Consider the following 23749-nt stretch of genomic DNA (forward strand, 5'->3'; position numbering starts at 1 on the left):
TGGAATATAAGTTGCATCTCCTATCCACAAACTAAGAGAATTCTATGATGCTCCAGTGGTTTCTCTGCAAAGTTGCAAAAAATGAATACATGTCAAAATTTGTGACCTCAGCTGTCACCAAAGTAGTTTGAGAAGCACAAAAGAGTGAGGAGAAAGACATGGATATGATGTAGAATGAAACTGTATAGTCCCTCATACTAAATGTTTAATAGAGAGATGATTCTTTGTGGAGTCATAGCTTTAAAAGGCAGTTTTATTGACTCACAGAGTACCTCTAAGTTCAGCAAAAGATTAAGCATTATCTTGCAGCAGTCCACTATAGTTTAGTGAGAGATCAAAGAGTTCTATTAACAGTGCAGTAGAAGGTAATATATATATAAAGTTTATGTAGCTCTGATGAAGCACCCCTAGGGAACTGAAAAAGACTTGGTAGGTGAGAACTAGAGAATAAGATAAAGGAGCAGGGTGATGGGTGGGCAATTATTGCCAGTCTAGAAGGAGGAAGCAGAACAAATTATTCTAATGGTAGTTTTTAGGAATACATCTTGAATGCACAAGCTGATAGCAATAATTGAATGTGATAAAACCCCAGACAGTGAACTATCTTTTGGCACAAACATGTCAAGACAAAAATATCAAGTCAAGTAAAGGCCCTCCCCCATTTCTGACATCATGGCTCAACATTAGTCATGGTTGGCAAACTTACTCTGAACTTACTGAAATTTAAAAAAAAAAAAAAAAAAAAAAAAAAAGGGAAAATGATGAAAAGGGAAAATGATGTGTTCTGTTTTTTTCCATTAGTTGTTGGGACAGCTTCTGGAGGTGTATCTTTTTTGCAACTATTTCAGGAAAAGAAGGAAAGAGGTAATATTGGCAGTTCTAAAATCCTACACATAACGGAGAGTCTAAATAAAGAGTCTAGCTGAGGCCATAGATCTACATCAAGAACTATTAAGATAAAAAAATTACGCTTTTTGCATTTCATGATTGTTAGTTAAATTTCAAAACTCTTAAGGATAGGGCATAGAAATATGGTCATCCTCTTCTCAGAAAGATAAAAGGAAAAAGAGCTGTTTGAGCCAGAGATTCCCTGAGTTGTGTTGAACTGTTGACAGTGCTTGAAAAAGTATCCCTGTCTTCTTTTCTCAAGTTTCACCTACTAGACTGCCTTCTCTGCACGCAGCGCACTGTGTACCTTTCTGCAGAATCCCAGTACAAACCATTTCTAGCAGTGAATCTGTCTCTGCATTTGCACATAGAAAATGGCAACACAGGGCCCAGTTCTGACCTGGAGCCCCAGAAGCATCAAAACATTTTTATACAAAAATGGCAGGGAGGTCCAGAAGAATATTTTATTCTCTGGAAGTAACCAGGAGATACCCAGGCAGGGAGCAAGAACAAATGGTAACCCTTAAGGATTTTGTAGTCATTTGGGTAATCATAATTTAATTCAGTTTTGATACAGTGAAACCTATAGCTACTTGGTACTACAGACATGGCATATCATAGTAACAGTAACGTCACACCTGAAGGGAAGTTGATGTTCATCACTAGTACATCTCACTGCTGATGAGCTCTGGCTAAAGGCTGAATAGGTGAATACCATCAACTGTACTTCCCCTGCTGCAGAAAATTTTCTTATGTCCATGGGAGTGTTCAAAGTCAGGATGGATGGGGCTTTGGCAACCTGGTCTAGTCCATGCCTATGGCAGGAAGTTGGAACTGGATAGTCTTTAAGATACTTACTTCTAAGTCTAACCAGTGGACAGTTATAACTGTGTATATCTCACTGTAGAAAGGAACTAATAGCACCCACTATGTAAGATGAAAGGAATTTTAAATCCTTTTTATGTTTAGTATAGATGCTTTTAATATTAAATTGCATGATATTAACTGAACATCCGTGTTCAAGGTCTATACTTGCTTTCTCAGGACTTAGAAGGTACATTTCTGGGAAACAATCCCAGTTCCCCCTCCCACTCCCACCCCCCAAAAACAAACAAACAAATAAAAAACCACTTTCCCTTATGCCCTTATGCAGATCTGGAAGATATAATTTCATATACATTGAGTTTGGGTTTTAAGAAGAATTAGATTCATTGGCAAATGAATTCCAGCATCTTTTTTTTTTTTTTTTCCTTAAGTGGGTAGAGCCTAACGCCTTGCATCAAATTGTACAGTACTCAATTTTTGAAGTTGAACCAATTTTATTTCTAGTTCACAAATTATTTGATTGAGTCAAGTGCAGTCATGAGGTGGAAAAGTGGTGATAGATGACTATGATAAATGCACTTTAAAGAAAAGTGCCCCAAGAAAGCTGTGCAGATGTATTCAGCTGCACAATATTGGATTTCCATGAAAAGGGTAGCCACTGATATGCTAGAAGAACTCCCTCTAATGGAATCATAATTAGTGCAAGCTACTTGCATCCTGTGCAAAGTCAACTTTCTTTTGTCACAGAGAAGAAAGTAGTAGTATTTTAGTAAATCTTGTTGCTTTGCTACTTTTTTTTTTTTTTTTTTTTTTTTTTTTTCCAAATGGAATTTAAATTAAACCCCTTTCTTAGACAATAATTGGAATTGGAATTGCCTACTAGAGCTGTATTTGGAATTGTGATTTCTATGTGTGTTACTTCTGAGATGCTGAATTTAACATTCAGTACTGTGAGTTGTCTTTGGGCCCTGAGATATTACCTGGGCAATTAGTACTAAGAAAATGAATGACACTGGAATTTACCCTGAAAAAGGGAATTATTATTATAATTAGGTGGTGGTGGTAGTTGGTTGGGTTATTTTGATATTAGATTTTGTCCTGATAATTATCCTTGAAATCTGAGGGACTTCAGGGAGAAAACTCATCAGCTTAGAGTAAGGATGTTGTCTGCCACCCTAGAGCCACTCATCTCTGCAATGAGGGTATAGATACCTGGGTCACCTGTCACCAAGTAACTTGGAACTACATCAGGCACCACTATAATGAGCCTTCATTTCCAGGACATGAAAGTAGATCTGGTCATTCGAATGCCCGAAACTGTTTGATTTGTTATGGAGATACATTTAGGTCTTAGCTGTATTACTGCTGGCTGAGGTCTCACTGTATATACTACAGTAGCAGGGTTGAGGACTAAATAAAAAATATTTGCAATAGATTCTGCAGGGATCCATGTATTCTGAGGAACTTGTCTTATTTTTCAATACAATACAAAGATTATAAGTGAAATCCAGAAAACTGGATTCTTTAGGTTTGTTATGATGCCACTGAAAGCAGTGAAGCTTCTCTGATTTATAGGAGATGAACATCTCAACTGTAATATTTTATTATTGAATTTTAGAGAATAATTGAATATGAGGAAATTGTGTACACTCTTTATTTATTTATTTTTGGAGCAGAGAAACAGGATTTTCCCAAAGTTTTAATAAGTCATCATTCTTAGTGTGTAAATTCCATTACTTTGGGTGAGTGAATGTGTAAAGCATGACTGAATCAATCCGATAGTCTTCATTTTAAACTGTTTCAGTATTAGTCATCAAAGCATTTTCTGTAGTTCACTACCCTGCTTAAATAGCAGAATTTGCTGCAATATTACTTAGTAAGAAAGGGTTAAGAAGTGAAAGATGAAGAGCTCCAAGTGTCATTGTTTCAGTACCAGCAGTGTTATGTCTCTGCTACAGTGCATAAAGAAAGGAAGAAATGCTGACAAGAAAAAATATCACACTTTTAAAAACTTTCCCGAGCCTAAGGAAGATACTTTTAAATTTGTGCCAGTTACAGTAATTAGTAAACTTGTTCTTAATAGTGTTGTTAAAATGTAATTTTTTCACACTTTCTCTGACTTTGACACTGCTGCTTTTTAAACTTCATTTTGCACTTTGTTCCATTGTTCTTTAATCTGCTGCACTTTGCATTTAGTATCACTGAAATTTCGCACTTACTATGTCAATAACATCTGGCAAAATTGCCACCTATTAAGAGTAAGTGTTCTTTTTTCTCCTGTGAGAAATGTGATGGTGTATTATATTGGTTTCCCTTGAGAGGCTAAGGAGACAATTTTAAAGCAGATAAATGCATTAAAGAAATAACCTGAACTATGAGAGAAGGTTAACGAAAGTCAGAAACTTTTTACTTTTTTTTTTCTTTATCTTTTTTCTTTTCCTTTAATAAAAGCATCCTGCACTTGTGGGGAGTGAAAAAATAATTCAGTTATGTAATCTTTTGCATATTTGGATGCATGTTACCTTCCATCATCCTGCTGCAGAATGTGTTATGTTCTCATAGGCTTTTATCTGCATCAGTATTTTTTTCTGCATATGTTGGATATGTGCCAGTTTAATGATGAATTCCTTTGTGGAAACACAGGAATGGTTTTCCAGAGGTGCTGTAGACAGTTCAGGCCTGGCTTCTCATCTTCTACCTACATGGTCCAGAAGTAATTCCAGTTCATCTGTGCACCGTGCTCCTTCCCACAGTGCAAATACTCTACTGAAGGAAGATGGGATGTATTGGAGTCCCCTTTGCCTCCTCCAAACTTTTCATTCCAGCTAGAAAAGCTTGGTAATCTTCTGCTGTCAACCATACTTGGGTGATTGACCCACTTCAGGCATGGTGCTTTCAAGGTCTTCCTGCATTAATATATACACCCTTCCCAAACTATGCAATTTTTACATATGCGTTGCCTGTAAATGAAAATTTACAGAAAAAAAAGTTCAGTCTGAGTGATAGACATTTCCTTTTCCATGGATAAAATCTGAGTGAAATTGAGCCATACGTGTCATGCACGTGCTGAAATGTTGCTGTGTTTCCAATAACAGCATATAAGTCAAAGAAGGAAAAAACTTCATGGAAGAAAATTCTGTAGCACTTTTTACACTATGGGGTCAATATTCACAATACTGCCTCCCATGGCATTGCAGGAATGTGAGCTCAGAAGGGCTGAGGGAAGTACAGCCTGTTCCAGAAACTGTCACAGCTTAGGGAATCTTTCTATTGACTTCAGGAGAGCTTTGTTCTGAACCCACATTATAAATACAAACTATATGATCTGATTGAAAAAAGGGGAGGAATGGGAACTAAGACATGGGAATGTGGGATTTTGGTACTTTGGCAGATGGTAGAAGGGCATTCCATGTCTGCAAATCCTCAAGTTGGGACTCTGTGTTGCAAACACAGTGATATCCTGCTTTGAACAAATGACGTGAGCTTTATATCTGGCTACATGCACAGCTCCAGTTAGCATAATGAGAACTTAGCATATATTGAATCAAAGGCAGAATAGACTTGACCGGAAAAAAATCTGTCCCCATGGAAAAGCAACTTAACAATTAGACTAAAGAAGCAGATTGTCCTAAAATTGATATACTTGATCTTTATTCAAGATATTGTTAAAGAAAAATAGCTACATTCTTCATCTTCTCTATACAGATGCAAGACTGAAAAACATAAGCAGCTCAAATCTGTATGTCTGAATTCAAATGAAATTTTACTTGAGTAAAGCAACGTAGGAATGAGTTGAATGCTTTAGTTACTTTGATGCATAAGGTTATTATAGAATACATCTCATCTGAAATAATTAGAAATAATAATATTACAGATTTGCTATCTAGCTATAGTACAATACATCTTCCAGTGGTTTTTGATTTGCATGTAATATTTATAATGTCATTTATTAGATTGTTTCTGTGTAAATCTACCCAGGTGATGTGTTACTACTTAAACTTTGAATGTGTGTCTTGAAGGATACAGAAATAACAAAATAAAGCGTGCTTGAACATTGTCATTCTTTTTTTTCTTTCACACATACAATTAAGGCTCAGGTATTTGCATCTGAATTGATTCTGATATAACATGGGGTTTACATACCACTGGTTACAAATAATGAGGTGTTGAAGAACAACAATTGCATTTCTCCTCCCAGATTTTTCCTTTTCTAAAATTTCTTCTTCTTCTTTTCTTTCTTTTTTTTTTTTTTTGGCAGCTATTTAAAATCTTTTCTCTGACATTAATGTGTTTTCTTCTGACAAAGTGACTTCTCTGACACTATTTATTTTAAAATAATTTTATATCACAAAAAATTATTCTTATCAACACACAAATAAGACTCTAGTGAACACAAACATGAATCAAATACTCAAGTGTTGTCCAGTGTTATCCAGTGTGATACCACAGGGCTCATTTTTATCCTTCCTTCTAGAAGTGAGTCACTTCTAATTTCTTAATTTAGAAAAGATGACTTATTTCCTTGTATTGAAAATCCACCAAGAATTTACTGTGGTGGTTCATTAACCTGTTCCCACTGGAGACAGAACTAGGGACTTAAGTTCTCAAGGTGACTGCATGACTAACCTATCCAAATCTTTTTCTTTTTCTTTTTTTTTTTTTTTTTTTTTTGTTCATTGAAAGACATCTTGTAGATAACATGCAGCTAGCTCGCGTGAGCCTTGTTCACACTTTGTAATGCTGTTCTTAGTAGGTAGTTCCCATGATTTCCTGGGGAGGATTCAGAGAGTAAGTCAAGGTTTGGCAACTTTTCAAAGTTGAGGTGCCAGATGGTATTTTTCTTTCCCAAATTAGAAGTTAAGCGTGCTGTTAGAAGCTCAGCAAGAGCTGGGAGGTACTGCCTTTCACAGAAGCAAGATGCTGCCAATCACCTTATTGGAGGTATCGTCTCTCTGCACAAAGCTGCAGATCCTCAGCCCCTGCTGAGTGTGGAGGAGCCTCAGCCTCTCACAGGTGCCCCTCTAAAGATACACTTTGTCTCCAGGCTCCCGAGCCCATGTGAGCTCTGCTGTGTCTCATTCAGTGGCTGCCTGCAGACCTTCCTGACCATCCAAGCCGTGAACTGATAACCTCCAGAAAAGAAAACAAATACTAATAGAGCAGACACATCCTCATCTAACCTAAGTTAGGGTAACTGGTGTGGATTATCACAGTGGTCTCCCATCTGATAGCTGCTTCTCTGTCTGCTTTCTAATTTTATTTTCCCCATGTTGAGGCTATTTTTAAGGTGTTTTCTTTTTTTTTTTCTTTTTTTTTCCTATCAAATGTAGATTTAAAATAAGTGACAAAAAGCTCAGAACCTCTGTCTATAATATCTATCTTTAGGCAGTTACACTGACAACAGGTGCTTCAGGGAAAACACATTTGTTGCAGGTAGGCATGTGATTAAGCTGCCAGCACCCACTTTTCTGGCACCTGAAAGTTGGCAACAATCATAGTCTACTTCCTTGTTCAGCTGCAGCTTGTCAGCTGAGAGCTGCTCCATTTTGTGTTTCTGGGTCTCTTTCATGTTTGCAGAGATCATAAACCCTGGAAGTCACTAAACTTGTTTGTGAGGGCCATCTTGCAAAAGTAGCTTGCAATGAACTTCCACAGAGGTGTTTCATGTTGTAAGGTTCACTAAGTCTTCTATGTAGTGGGCTAACAGGAGCAAGAAATGTTAGAAAAACAGCACCTGTATAAACTGCATCTTGCACTGTTAACCACTGAGTGCCTCCACTCAGGACAAGGGAAACAAAAGGAAATGGGAATGAGTAAATGCTGCTCCATGAACGTTTCCTGGTATACCTTTCAAAGCAAGCATGGGATTGGCACTCCTTGGCTATTTGAATGAGGGTGTAGCCATGCTGTAGGTCTTGAGATAACTCTTAATATGTGCTTTGTTACTGCCCTGGTGACAGTATTCTCATGTAACTTGTAGGAGGCCAGAGTTATCTGAATTGGTTGTGGTAGGAAAAGAAGAAACAGCACAGCTTTGGAGGACCTCACTGGACTGCTTTGACATCTTACATTTCACACAAGTAAGAACATTAACTGATTCACATCTGCCTGGAGGGTGGGACGTGTTGGAGGACTGTCATCAGAGATCCAGAATTTTATTGCTACTCCAAATTGACAGCTCACCTACTATCATATAAGAAAAAAGACCATGGAAACCTACTTTGATGTTTTCTCCATCAACACTGGCTGAAGACTAGTTTTAAACAAAAAGGAATGCAAACCAGCTTGACATTTAGCAAGATTGCTCTGATACAACAAATATGCTGCAAGCCTGAAGACAGGTGTATTACCACTAAGAAGGATTTTGTTATGAATGTTCCCGTTACAGCGTGTCATGGATAACTCACAGTGTGCAGTTTGTGCCTTAAGGTTTAGATTTGCTGTTGTTACATTGTTGTCATATATTTTTATTTTAATTTTTTACATTAAATGGTAAATATAGAAGTCTTTATTCAATTAATAAAAAGGTAGTTGTTAAGAGATAGTGATTGAAGTAAAAAGGTGGGAAATTAAAGTTCTGTATGTGAAAATACAGAATTCAAGTGAACAGTACTGTAAGTGAAGGACTAAAATCAGTAAAAAGTAAAACAATCCTGAAACCTTCCCCATTGAGATAATGTTCAGAAATTGCTTAAGCATTTTTTACTGATGTTTCATGTTACAGGTAATATAATACCCTAAGTTTGACATTTACAAATGTAAAAGATATGTGAATATTCACATACATAGTGTTGGGTATTTACTCTCTCATTGGTTTCGGGAGAACATGGTTTAAAGTTTGCTGCTGACACTAAATCTAATCTACCACTGCAGTTTATGTCTGAAGTAAAATAAAGGACAGTTTTAATGTGTTTATCTATTTTCTTTCCAGTATATGACCCAATAGAGGGATGAATTTTAGCCCTGAATCTTTCTCGTAACCTCTATTTTGATCATATCTGACTGTAATAACTATAGTTTTTATTATCATTATTTAAATTATTTCAATAGACTTTTTTGGTAAACTGGAATAATGTAGCATGTGTATAACACTGTCAGTCAGCAAAAAAGAGAACCTGACTATGGAGCCAAGAGTGCAAACTGCAGCCCACCATTCTCCTTAATAGAGACAGCAAGGAAGTGTTCTTATAGCAGGTAAGCAGATATGAAATGTAGTAATTATCTGTTCCTTATCAATAATTAATACTTTTCTCTTGCATTCTATTCCCTTTTTTCCAGTTACCACACCTTGTTCATCATCACACTCACTGTATGACTCTGTGTATTTTCATATCTGTCATGTATTTGTTTTCTTGAACTCTTCTTGGGCAGAAAGGCACACCAAAAATTTAGGATTGTTTTTGAAAATCTGGAGATCTCTACATATTTATTGCTATATGTTTTGAAAGGAAACAAGCTCATGGCCTTTACTACGGGTCTGTGGGGAGTTGGTTTTTTCTGCCTTACTCTGCCAACAGTATGTCAGCTACAAGCAAAATAGAGAAGGTGCTCTGGGTGTAAGTTGCTTTGCAGGTGCTAAGCTTATATTGGTACTTTTAATATTCCTCTGACATAACAATTGTTTTATGCATTGCAGTTTCCCAGCACTTTGCAGGTACATGCAGTCTAATTGTAAAATCCTAGCAGGACATTTAACTTAGTGTCTGATTTGTCTCATCCTCAGAACTCTGTTTGCTGAGGATCTTTATCTCTGTCCTAAGAGCAGCAGCAGCAGGACCAGAGTTTGGATTTACTCCACTTTCTGACACAGGCAGAAACCACTGAGGAACCTGTGTGACTGACTTAACTTAGTGCAGCTTGGCAGCAGCTCAGCACTGCAGTCAGACAGCCTGTGCTGGCTGCAGATGGTACTCTGATTTCTCCCTGAAAACCGTCCCCTCAGCTCACAGCCAGGCTCCTGCTCAAAGTTTTGGCCTCCTCAAGAATAACGGCACAAGTCGAGAAACAGCTTTCTAATCCTAACCCTGACCCTGGTGAAGGAAAGAGATTTTATTGAGTCAGTTTAGGGAGCAGGTAGGTGAGCAGGCAGGTGGCGGCTGTGAAGGAGCAGAGAAGAGGTGAGCAGCTAAGAAGGTGTCTGCAGTGGAAGGTGCCTAGAGTGTAGTGCTAGTGTTGCCACAGACCTACAGGTCTCTGAGCTAGGGAAGGGAAGAGATTGTGTGGACCCCTTTGCCTGAAACCACTGTGGCCATAGAAGTGGATTAAACACTGCTAAAAGTTGCTTTTGATAGGAGTGGAACAACTCTTACCCAGCCAGACAATGGTTCCACTGACTCCAGTTGCTTTTGCAGTTTTGAGGATAGGAGAAAGTATCTCCCAGTTGCTGCCTTTGTTTTTATAAACTAGATTAAGTGATTGGATCTTCTTTTTCATTTTCCTTTATCTGGCTGATCTCTGAGTCTTATGCACTCTACAGATATCTTACGAACATTCCACTGTGAGCAGTGATCAGCTCCAATCTCACTTTAAAGCTATAGAACCAGTCAGAACTTCAGCAGCAGTTACTTTAGGAAAACAAATTATTGTAGAAAGTGATAGATGTACTGACTAAATAGGTTGCAATAGTCCCCTGCAGTAGGTGGTGCTCACTGCTTAAGTAAAATGAGGTAGTGACAGTGTAGGGTATACCAGATTTTGGCTGAGTCTTAAAACCAGAGACTTACAGTTAATGATGGAAGGGAAAATAGAGTAAAGTCTTATTTCATGGTCTGTAATCTATCTACCTAATCTTTCCTTTTTCTATTTCTCTTAAAAATTGCTTTAAAATTCCCCCGCTCTCCTGTTGCAGGGAAACCTGGTATATTTTATTGCAAAGCAGCTGTGCTTTTAGTGCTTGGTGAAATTCTGCATGTGTGCTTCAGGACACTTCAAGAATCTCTCAGAGTATCAGAGATGTTAATTTTTTTATAGAAGCAGTGCTATTTTTGGTGAGAAAAATTGTTTGGTAGTTTATATAAACACAAACTTCACATGTTCAGCTGCTGCTTCCAGAGCCCCATAGCAAAATGGATTCAATGAGCATTTGGCCCCAAACTCTTTTGAAAACCCATCTGTAAGTGTTGCAGGCACCAAAATACCTTTAAAGACATTCTTCTCCTGTTTCACTTATGTGGCTCTGAAGAGCTTTCATTTGTTCACAGATCATGCTACCTGCTCACAGCCAGAATGCCCTATGAGGCTGCACCTACTGCAGCCTTACCTGACACTGCTGCTGCAGAGCTCTGCAGATGCCAAATTCAGTAGCTAGAACTCTGGATTTTCTCTTTTCAACATCGCTTCTCTAGTTTCCTGAGCAAGCCCACATCTTTCACCAGCAGAACAAGGTCTTCATAGATGAGGGTATAAGCTGGTTCAAATCTGACAGTGAGAAGTCATTCTGGTGCTAAGTCTTGTGTAGAAGTGGTCACAGAGCCTGAATGGAGCAATACATGTACTAAAACTCTGCAGTTCATAGTGGAATTTTGGATTCAGACCATCCTTGAATTTTTAGGAAAGTCTGGATCAAGATTTTTTGATATTTCTATTGTGCTCCTAACTGAATGTCAACTTTTAAGGTCTGCCCTGCTTAAGTATTTGGACACTGGCCAGATGCTTGTATGTCACTGTATTAAAAGATAAAATAATTGTCTCAGTAGCAAAAACCTCTGTTTTGAGACTTACTCTTCAAAGCCTGTGTACTGGTCACAACACCATGATAGAAAAAAGGGAATTGTATTAAACAAGAAATATTGCAGTTTAATTTACTATTTATAGATTCACAGATCATTATTAATGTTGTATAATAATACTCACCTGGCTATAATACATATTCATGTCTGTGTTTCTGAAGTGCTTTGAGAACCAAGTATAGGGCCTCTATAGTGGAAAAAAGTATTTTTAAATGAGTTAAAAATTCCAGCTGTTTTCCCCACAATAGATTTTGCCTAAAGTAAGAATGAATATTAAAGAAGAAATAGAACTTTTTCTAAAGTGGATCTTTGCTGGCAGTCTGATAAAAGAACATTTCTCTGTGTGCTGTCTCTTTTTCTTGATGATACTTAATTTTAGTTTGGTTTAGTTATTGCCTCATTACGTATTTTTTATAATAATGAAAGTTCACCGAGGCTGCCACTTGTCTCACAAAGTACATCTCCACTCCAGTAAAAATGAAGTAAAACTCTACTTTTTAGTCAGCAGAGCATTGCTATGTATTTTTTTTTTCCCCATAAATATAATTATAGTGTTTAAAAATGTCTTCTGTATAGAAATCATGCCTCTCATGAGTAATATGCTGGTCTGGGAGCCTCAGAGATACAAAAGTAAAATCCTTATCTCATTAACTTAAACCTGGAATTTTCTAAATTCAGTGTTCTGCATGGCTTGGATTGTTTTTTTAAAAACCATGGCATTTTGATTACTGGAGAACCTGTTGAAACGCAGGGTGTTAGAGTGCTGATGTAAATTATAAAAACAAAACAAATTTGTGCTGTTTTCTTAGGATACAGCCAAGGTTTCTTTTCACTTGAAAAAAAGAAAAGACCAGAACATTAAAAAAATAAAGTATAACAACAGTGATATTAAGATCCATGAGTTAAACTGCAGCCCTTTATGTAACAAGGATAGAGGAAAAAACTACCTCAAAATCTGTGTAAAATGTGTTTGAGGAGGCAACAATGAACTCTTTCAAAACAATGCTGTCACTGTTTCAGCACTTTAAAGTGACACTGTGATTTTCAAGTATTAATAAACATCCAGGGGGAGCTAGGGAGTAGCATTTTTGCTTTTTCTAATGGTATATAAGGAAATATGAATAGAGAGAAAAGTAGTAAAATGACTAATTCTGCTTTTGGGTTTGGGTTTTTTTTTACTAGGAACTTTTGATGAGAAACTGGTCAGCCATTCTGAGAGTGGTGGAAAGCCTGTCAAGGTCACTGCCAAGGACAAGGGAGTCAATTAGTATGCAGATCAGAGCCAAGGAGTTCAAAGGTATTGTTCCAATTCAATCACATTAGCCAGGCCAGTAATGAACAAACGGCATGACCTTAATCAGGGAGCCTGAACCACTCACTGAAGGGAAGTATGTGTGTCTGTGTGTGTATTTGGGGGGAACAGGAGGAGGGGCTAGGTTAGCAAAAAGGATGTGGTTTCTTTTGTTGTTGTGGGTTTTTTTGTTGTTGTTTTTAGTGTTTTTTTTTTTTTTTTTTTTTAAGGGACAGCAAGCCCAGTTTTGCTTGATTAGCCACCAGGAATGGGAACTTATTTCTGGGTCTCTGTGTTCTGAAGCACAAAACTGCTTTTATTTTTGGCTGTTAAATGAAACAGGCTCAAATGGACAGGTGGCTAGAATATTTTAATAAATGCATTCAGTGATATGCTAAGGGTATGCAGGAGGAGGGAGATAACCTTATGTAAAACACCAAACCAAATTTTGCAATGACGATCTCTTTCACACTGTGCTAATTTTCTTAAAGTCTATATGTTAGATCAATTCTGGGTGATATTTTTCCCTTAAATATAACCGAAAGTAATCCATAGTCCAGTTAATAATGGAGAATATTCAGCTAGAACACAAAATATTTCTTTAGCGCTTGAAGTATAACAAATATTGTGTCGTACATAATTATATTTTAGCTATTCTCATTGCTAAGTTGATTTGTAGATTTCTCAGTACAGTACTCTGCATGTTTCAGTGTACTCAGCTTAGTACAGTCAAAAAGCATCGTCCTGTTATATTCACCTTAACAAATGCCCACTCTTATAAACTTACAAATTATCTCCCTTTTTTTTCATGTATACATATACATGCTCAAATGCTTTCACAAAGTATGTACGTACAAATGACAAAATAATAAAATGACAGGATGTATCTGTACTCATTTGTGTATTGTAATGTCTGCATGTTTCTCTAAAGTGGTTTTTGAATGCATACTTAAAACTCTATTGAAAATTTCTACCTAAATCAGGACTATATTCCCTATTTTCTAAGCCAATGATTGAATTTGGTAGCTAAATATATTACAATAACTCTTCAAAAGGTAACATTTTTCTGTATTTGAATAATGGATATTGTAAACACATGCTTTCTGCATGTGGAAATATAAAAACACTCTGCAAGAAATCAATATTGACTATTGAAAATGTGAATGATGCTTAAAATATATTCACATGGTTTACCTACAAGTTATGCTTTTGTGTTAGTAGATGCAATAACTTACAACTTTTCTATATCACTCTGGGTAACATTTGCTCAACAATTACATCAGCTGGAGCAGATTATCAAAGAAAGCTGCAGGCTTCATTGGGGAAACTGTTTGCAGAAATCACTTTATTTCTCTGTAAATGAATCACGATAGGCAACTAAGATTTTAGGAATCAAGGGGGGTTGGGTTTTTTTCACTTTTTCCCCTCTGTCTTTACTGTGGAGGTAGTTCATCATATCTCACTAAAACGGAAGATGCATAACAGAAAAGAAACTATTCTAGGCTATGAAGCACCCTAGGGGTTCATGAATGTTGGGGGAGGAACACTGATTATACAATGCAATAACATATTGAGACACTATTTCAGTTTTACACTTGGTATCAAGTAAATACAGGATATCTCACCCATGAAGGGTGATTATCTTTCATGAAGGGAGGAAATGAGTTATTAAGGTCTTTCTCAGGAGCAAAACAAGGATAAGAATCTTTATTAATGTAAGAAACAATCTGTTTTTTTGTTTTTCCCCTACAGTAATATAATTCCTTTTTAGCAAAAAATCTGTTCCTTTTTTTGTTTTGTTTTGTCTTTAAATTATCTATATCTCAGGAAGAAACCCATATCAGTTTTACCTGACACCACTGCACTGCTTGAGAATATTATTATAAAACATGTGCTCATTGCCATTTTTATCTAGATCACAATTAATAATATTTTTAAGCATGAAATGTCTATCTAGTCTCATAAAAATAGTTGTAAAGTATTTGATATTTTATTTGAGGATATTAAAGGATTGTTTAAAAATAAACATATACCAGCGGAGCAGAATATTCACACGATTATTCAGATAGTCAATAGGTCTTCTTTGATCATATTATTATGATGCTTCTGCTGAATTTCAGTCTAAGACAGGCATATTTTTTTCTGTCTCTCTTTCTGTCTCTCTCTCTCCGTCTCTCTTTTTTTCCCCTAAACAAGGTCATAGATTTTTTTAAATGAGGACTAGAAGTTCCAAGTACAAGATTAAGTAAGTTCTAACAGTGTTATAAAAGTAAGTGCTTTTTTCTATAATAAAAGGTGTTTAAAAGGTTCGCTACAGCTTTAAACAGAATTACAATTTACTTCTTTCAAGTGTCCAGGCCATAAATTCTTCTCAATTCCCTCTCTCTCTCCTTGTCGGAATTAATGAGATCAGATTTGATCAGGGCAGTGATGTGTTCAGAGCCAAATCACACAACAGCGCGCGTGCGGTAATGGAATTTGCATCTAATGCATACATAAATCAAACATCTTTCTGGACATTTTCATATGCATAATGTCATTTCATCCAGTTCTCTCTGTGCAGAGGGGGAGATTTTTCTCTCTGAGAGAATGACTTTCTTTAATGCTTTCATTTTATTTTCGCTGACTGCAATCCCCGAGAATGCGCTCGGTCGGAGAATCTTTCGGGGCGCGGTTGACAGTTCCTTTTCCAAGAGGGGTCCTTCACATTTATCATGCCTCTTCCTCGGGGGCTTTGTTATGCAAATGTGGCTGAAATTGATAATTCCAAAGTGCTTCATTTCGGTTCCTTGGCGGTTGGAGATGGTAGATAAAAAGAAACTGACAAGACACACTGATTGCCCTCAATGCTTGTAACTCTCTTGCTAACAAGGCTCGATATTGTTAAAAATTCCTATTGTTATCAGGGTGGCAGTTCCATTATGCAGGCCTTGCAAATTTCTCATTTGAATATTAACCCTTTAATCACCGTCCTCCCCTCCCCCCAGCCCCAAATCAATTGCCTTCGAATGGCGCAGGACACACAACAGGAAATTATTTCCCTATTATGGGTGAAATGTGTGCAGTGGTTGTGCATCCATGTATGATTTTTTTTTCTGTTTGTTTTAAAACAACATTCCATTAATACTTTTTCAACATAAGCATGAGAAATTTTTTACTTTAGAAAATGCTTTATCAAACAGCTCTCACAGAGATAGATGGAACTGGGCTGTTTCAAGTTAGGGTTGGGGGAATATTTATGTGGAAATACGTGTTTGCAGAAATCAAATTCAGTAGCTCCCAGAGAGTGGAGAAGTTTCATTATTTTTAACTTGTATGTACTTTCACTTTACATCCTAACTTAGGTAGGCCTCAGGGAGGGGATAGCATGTCTTCATATACCAGAGTTTTTAGCTTTCTGTCATGCTGGCTGCAATATCACTATCAGACTGATCAGCACCTCATTTCCAGATGACTGAAATAAAAGGAGCAGAGAAAAAGAGAGCTTGAAAACTAATCAGACTCCCGGAGCATATTTGTTTAACCTTGAAGGACACGTGTCTTTAACTTCACTTTCACAGTTAGGCACTTCTCATACTGACCAATTTCACTTAAATTCTTATAAAGTACAGTTAATAAGTGAGAGAGCAAAGATTGTTTTAGGCACCTGATGCTGTATTTTGTGCAATCTTTGTGTCTCCCTTTAGAAATCACTGAATCAGGATCTGGGTATGACATAAAATCGGGCAGTGGCAAATTCAAGCAAAGGATTAGGTCACACAGCAAAAGAGCATGACTGGTTTCTAACTGATTTACTCATTGATTAATGAAATTGCAATGCCTGTAATTTCAAATATCCCTCTCACGTCCCCTGATGTGTGTGTCCAGAGAAGGTGAATTCTGTCTCACCCAGCATATGCCTTCAGGCTCGTATTACAATTATAGGATAATTTTAGTTTGTCATTTTTCTGGGGACACCTGACATGGTTCCAGTTAAAGTAAATCTTGGTGTGACAAAGGTAATGCTGGAGGGAAGTGGGGAAGGGAGGAACCGTCTCTGCAAAATGAAGCATAGTTTGCTGCTAGCGCCAGGCAGCTGCAACAATGTAATATTTCTCTACAATTATGAAGAAGATGCATCTCAACCAGCTCATGTCAAAGGAACATCAAAGTTTTTCACTTTCTTAGTTCTGAAGTCTTGCAGTGCTATGTCTGCCAAATTATAGTAAATAAAAAAGACACTTGCACAACAGTAACCTCTTTTATATTGGACAGAGTATATCTATTCCTCCTTATTAAGAAAGAAAAAAAAAAAAAAAAAGGAAAAAAGAAAACCCTCTCATGTTATTGTAAGAACACTTGGAAAGCTCATACTTCTTTCTTTCATTTTCAGGTGTGATGGCAGATTAAATCCCTGGCAGGAAACTGTGATAATGCCCACTGTAGAGCTGTGTGAGTAACAACAGCTAAGTTTCCCATGTTGACGCTTTTTCTTTCAATTATCTGAAAACACCCAGTTAATTTTTAATGTGTTCATACCCTCATTCTGTTACCAAAACTGCTACCTTCCCCCCCCCCCCCCCCCCCCCCCCCGCTTCTTACTCAGAAATAGATTTCACTAAACCTGGCTGCTGTAAACTCATTATACAGTTCTATCATTTATTCTGTCCATTAGAGTAACCAGTGTTAGTGCTTTTCCCCCCACTTGAGTCTGTCAAGTACTGTTATTTATGCTCAGTGGTATTAATATTTCTGGCTGTATTATGGTTGTGCACTCAAAACTGCTAATACAATCTAAACTTGGCGATAGTGACTGCATCAGCTATCAATAATCACAAAGTCTTGTGCAACTTTTAAGTATTAATAAGAGTCAGTAATTGCATAAATATGATGAAGCCCTTTTGCTTACCATAAAGAATCAACAGCAATTTGAATGGTTTTAAAACGATCCCTTTTTTTTAGAATCAGAGAGCATGCCTATATTATGAAAAAGAGAATTAAAGATTTGACAGTATATTTTGAATGTTTCTGATTTTCAGTTACCCCTGGCAATGACTCTGCTGTAACCTGACAATATAATGTTATCTTTAGGTAGAAGAGGGCTTAAAAGTTGATTTTTTTTTCTTCCATTGTTTGATTTCTGTTGGCTAATTTCACCAACAAAAGGATATTCTGTTTTTCTGTAACAGGAAAACCTGTTAGGTAATTTGTGACCATAGAATTAGAGTAATACAGCTAAACTAATATATATGCAACAGCTTCATTATGCATAAGAGCAGGCACTCTTTACTTTGCAGCCCAAAACACACAAAGCACCCATTAGAATGAAGAGGCCTGTGATGTCTCTTCATGTGCAGAGTGTAAAGGTACATGAATGTCCTTGCTTGTTGGCATTTAATTTACCAGTTGCCTCTGTAGTGGAGCCTTGGCAGATTCAGCTTGAATCTGAAAGACAGGCTGTCATACTGAGAGTCTGCTGCCTACTGCTGAAATTGAGAGGCTTGGCAGATATGCAAACAGTAACTGGGTTTGAGTTGTTTTGATTACAAGTTAAACAGAAAGTCATTGGCAGGGCCAATATAAATCTGCTGAGGTTTTTTGGCAAAATCTGTGGAGGTATTTCTATAAATTTTGCAGGATTCTGTAGCACCTTGATTTCACTTCAGAGAGTGTCCACCTCTGAACCCATTCTGTGGATAATTGTGTCAGAAACATGAGTGAACATATTTAAGTCACTGAGAGCTTCCAGATTCAGCAATATAAAGCACATTAACAACATGCTATACCACACCACCTTCGTAGAATTGTTAAATTCAGAAGCCTGGTGTTTCATTCAAGCTAAGGTGGATCTTCAGAAAAGTAAAGGAAGCTCAGCTAAAAACTGTTGAAACAGGAAGGAAAAATGGTTTTTCATGAAAGTCCTAAGGGGGAAAAAAAAAAAAATTAGGCATCCAATTCTGCAATGTGGCCTGAAATGCAGAGATATTCTATCAACATGTACTTTATTTTATTAATCGTGACTCCCTGAAGTTGCTCCCTTCCTTTGTGCAGTACTTTAACAGTGATTTGGACTGGAGCAATTTAGCCTGAAACTGGCTTTTTTCTGTCCTTCTCTGACAGCTTGCCTGAAACACTTTGTACAAACATCCAGACCTGCTGAAATCCCAATGCTTATCCCAAATTTCCTTCCTTACAGAGTTCATTTGCCCCTCTGACTGATCTGTGATGCAGAGTTGATAAAAGTAACCCAAACTGACATTGTATAAGCAAAAAAAAAGGAGTCTGTACACTTTAATTATATGTGCTTTTACAATGCAACCTCTACTTGATTCTTACTTAGTGTTTTAAACACTAACACATCCTTTACTAAAATTGCCTTCAATTTTAAGGCAAAACCACGTTAATTTTGGAGGGAAGGGAAAGAATACATATAATTGTTGCTCCTATTGTTTCTGGCTGGCTGGCTGTAGGCAGATTTCTGCAAGGCTGGCTAGCAACAATACATTGATTTACAGAGGCAAGAATATCTCCACAGTTGCGATGGCTAAGACACCTTTATTTGAAAACTGAGAATCTGCAAAATGTGGCAAAGTTCTTGGAAGGAACCCAAATGTATGGAATCCTCTCTCATATTTTTTTTCCACTTGTATCTGCTACTTTGCCCATTACAGCCTTCTAGGCAGGGGAAAAAAAAAAAAGAAAAAAAAAAAAAAAAAAGAAGAGAAAAAAGAAAGCCTTGAATTTACACATTATTATGTAGCTCAAACTGAATTTTACGAGAAACTAATTTGGACAAATTGATTAGAATACAAACACTGTTATCTAAATGTTCTTTATTTCCAGATCTGCCAAAGTGAAAAAAGCAAATTATTTTCCTGAAAGAAGTAAGGGTTTTGATTTCTGTGGAAATTACTCCACCACTTTTCTCATGCTGAATGTCCTTCTCCCTTAAGCAAACGGAATAAAAGGATTTATATAAATGAGTCTTTTGGTAAAACAGATAATAACACTTTAGGAATTTAATTTTTGGATCTAGACTGAAAACACACACTAGCTTTTTTGCCTTCTTTTGCTACCTGTGTTCTGTATATTTTTCTTGAAGGAAAAAAAAAAAATGAATTTAGGAACTTTTAAATATGCTTTTCCAGTACTGCAGCCCAATGCAAATTTTTTACGGAATGCTTACAAATGTCAGATCTCTCTGAAAGTGATATACTTTATTACTGTTCTTTCTTATAATACAAACATTTCAGAGCAGCTCAGATCTTATTTTTTAAAATACACAGGATTTTGATATATGGACAACAGGAGAATATGTATTTTAGATATAATGCCATAAGTGCTTAAAAGTTATTTCTGAGCTGATTTAACATGGAAAATCTCCAGGTAGATTAATTTTATAGGCTGCTTTTATGGGTGTAACATTTCAAGATGAGAAAGCTGTGCTTCTGAAATTTAGTTTCGGCAGATTTCATTGGCACCTCCATCTCCATCTTTTATTACCTTAAAGTTGAAATTTAATCTCATTTTTTTTTCTGATTTTTACTTAATTTCTGACTGGAATGGCTGAAGCTGTATTTTTGTGCTCAAGTTCTGTTGCTTCTATTACTATCTCATTATTTACATCCCAAGGAAAAAAAAATCATTACAACAGGGGGACTAAATAACTGCTTAGAAATTGCAAGACCTCTGATGCTGAAGATTTTTACTGGGACATCTAAAATGAGGTTAAGCAGATGTCCCCTAAAAGCCTATTTCCAAACAGCAGAGTTAATTCAAGCTGCTCCTAAACCAGTTGTTCTATTGTGGTGAATGTGGAGCCTGAAACTGCATCCCTTGCACAGGCAAAACTTCTAATTGAAACATGACTTTGTAAAGAAACACCTATTTCTAACATTGCCAACAGAGGTTGTGTTGTAGTGAAGGGAAAAAAGCAGGCTCTATGAAAGAAGCATGCTTACTGATGTTTCTGTATGACTCTTAATGTGGATTCAACACACACTGCACTGAAGATGTGCGTAGTGAATGCCTATGAACAATAGCATGCATTTGTGTATTATATACTTTTCTGTATTTCTCCAAGATATTCCAGAATGCATCACAAATCTCTATGAAAAATGGCTTTTATGCATGTGTTAAGAATGCTTTTTAAATCTTAGTACCTCAGCCATTTGGTTGGCAGCTCCTGCTTTTTTTTTTTTTTTTTTTTTTTTTTTTTTGCTTGTTTTGTTTTGTTTTTTTCTCTCTCTGAACCAAAGAACTATTGCTAAAAAAGAGGGATATGATTTTAGATTTTAGGAATGCAGGTGGTAGGAGAGAAAAAAAGAAGCATTTTTAATCACTAAATGTGTGTGTGTGTGTATATTTGGAATTCACAAACGAACTCTTTCATGATATGGTTTCAGTTTTTATGACTGAATTACATACCTTAAAAAAATTGGTCTCACTAGCATAAATGCTAAGAAACCCTCAACTATTGTGGTGCCTGTTGTAGTAAAGAAATTCACTGGGAGAGAATGACAGAGACACAGAACACTGAAGAATGATGATTTCCTCACTACCAAAACGATTACATAAATTAGGTATACATAAGTTTCCAATGATTTATAGTACTTGAAACTCACAAAAAAATGATTCCATTTGATGTTTCCTCAGAAAATATGGAAAAGGTGATGTTTATTCACAGAGTGGATAGCAGAATCAGGAGCTAAATTTAGATTCTACCTGCTATCTCTTCAGAAGATCTTTGGATATATTTTATATAAATTATTTTATGTAATTTTTCCTCAAAGGTGTATTAAATTAGACAAACTTACATGTGTTCTATTTGGCAATCTGGAAAAAAAGGCTTTTAGTTTTTTGCTTCTTGCCCTCTTCACCACTAGCCTGTTAAAGTGGTGTTTTATTGATTAGGCATTTAATAACAATATTTTTCTGTATTTGCTCAAATATTTAACTGTTTGCATGTTGACTGGTGTAATGGTTCCTATGAATGGTGGAACTGAAATGGGAGAATCAAGAAATGTATTGGCTATGACAAGAAGAAATAATTGCTTTTCCTCAAAAGATCAGATGTGGTATAGTTGTTTGAAAAACAATCTAAACAACATTTTGTTCACCACTGATTTTAAAAGCATTAAAATTAGTTTTTATGCAGCTATACTCATTAAGCTTTTATGTATACTGTGTAGGGTGAATAGTTAAGAAGCAATAAAGCATTCTGCAGTAAAATATACTTTGCCAGTTGTCAGGAGAAATAAAATACATGGATTGAGAATGTTTCTTTCCTGTAGAATATTGTGATATTTGCCATGTTAATTACAGTCCAAATAAAGCTATTTTATATTTGTATCTTAAACAGCCTTGTAGCTGTAGATGACTAATACAATTGTTATTGAAAGTGTTGTGTTTGGAGGTTGTGTGTTTACAGAGACAGAAACAAGCACCAGACTCATGTATCCAGCAATTTTTACATTTTAAAATGAAATCTCCCATTAGAAATTAGTGTTCCAAAATCTTATTATATGTAATTTTTAACCTCAACAATCAGAATGAAAGTGCAGTTTTGTGCAGTTTTTTTCTGTAATCCCTCTATTTTCTCACTTCTAATCTGCATACATCCAATAACCAGTTCCTCTAATTTCACTGAAATAGTTAACAGTTAATTTAAAAATAAAATCTGGAATACAATAACGGATTGGTAGCCAAGGAAAGGAAACTTATTTTGTTATTAATTGCAAGAGCATAACCTTTCCTTTTGAATCTCAAAAATGAAGAGTGGAGTATGAGTACAGTACAACAATTTACCATCAGAGGGAATAATGCATATAAAAATGAATTCTTGTTATTGTGTTCAGGTGTGTTTGTGAATACAAAATGGAATTTTGAAAAGTCAATTAAAATGCATTTAAATTCTTTAACACCAGAATTCTTTAACGTGAAAAAATTTTCTAGACAGTTTGTCAGTATTGCTGTAAGCACTGTGCTGTGATCCTAACTAGCTTCCTCCACCTATGACTTTTAGATGGTTCAGAAATGCATTACAGCTTCCTGCTCCAAAAGAGAATACTCTTAAAAACATGAAAGTACTTATAAAGTAAATAAGCTTTAATTAAATATCATTGTCTAGCATTAATCTTTATAGCTCTGTTCCCTATGGAAATAAAAGTGGATATTCAATTTGTTTTGATTATGCATGAATTTTAACAGAAGCTTTATTTGTATATTGCTGTGTTCTTCAAGATAGAGGCATATTTGTGTCGGCCATAAGCCATTAAGAAGTAGCTTCCTCATTAATGTGAAATAAATAACTCATTTTTTATTGTGTGTAAGTAGATTGACAGTTAGAAAAATGAAATATATTTAAGAATACACAAATTGTATATGGTTGGTGTAACTTTCCCTTTCAGTCTGAAATCCCAGTTATTCTCAGAGTTAACTACTAAGTGAAATATAAAGAGTTTCTATTGCTAAATCATTTTTAGTACCTGCTGGTTTGAAGAATCTTTGATCACAAAAATCAAGGAATACTCTTCTTTGCCTAGTGGGTCTTCCTGTCCATTCTGAAGAGGGATTGGAGTACACACTTAAATCCCTTTTTCATAATGTCCCGTAAACTAACTCTAGTAAAAGGGCATCCTCATGAAATTTCTATCAGTTTTACCAGCTTTGCATAAGAGTACCTCTTGACAACTGTGTCAGGAAAGTCCAGAAAAATCTGGCTAAGTTCTTAGGGCCCTGTGCTACTCTTATAGCTGTCATCAGTAGATCCTCCAGGTTTTGGCTGAAGGAAGTTAATTCATTTTTCACGGAAAACAAGCAAGCAACAAAAAAGAAAACAACCACACTTTTGTGATAAGCTAATGGTGTACTCTATTTTAGTTATTGCTGTTTGAAAACAAGGAATAGAAGGGTGGTCTTTCCAACTCCTCATTGTTGAAGAAAAATATGGGCTCTGGCCTTTAACACTATTGTGAGGAAGGCACTTTTAGTGGTAAACCAGGTGGTAGGCCATAACATCTGAGATAATGATGTTCTG

The sequence above is a fragment of the Lagopus muta genome, chromosome 6 (assembly GCF_023343835.1).
Source record: "Lagopus muta isolate bLagMut1 chromosome 6, bLagMut1 primary, whole genome shotgun sequence".
Classification (NCBI taxonomy): domain Eukaryota; kingdom Metazoa; phylum Chordata; class Aves; order Galliformes; family Phasianidae; genus Lagopus; species Lagopus muta.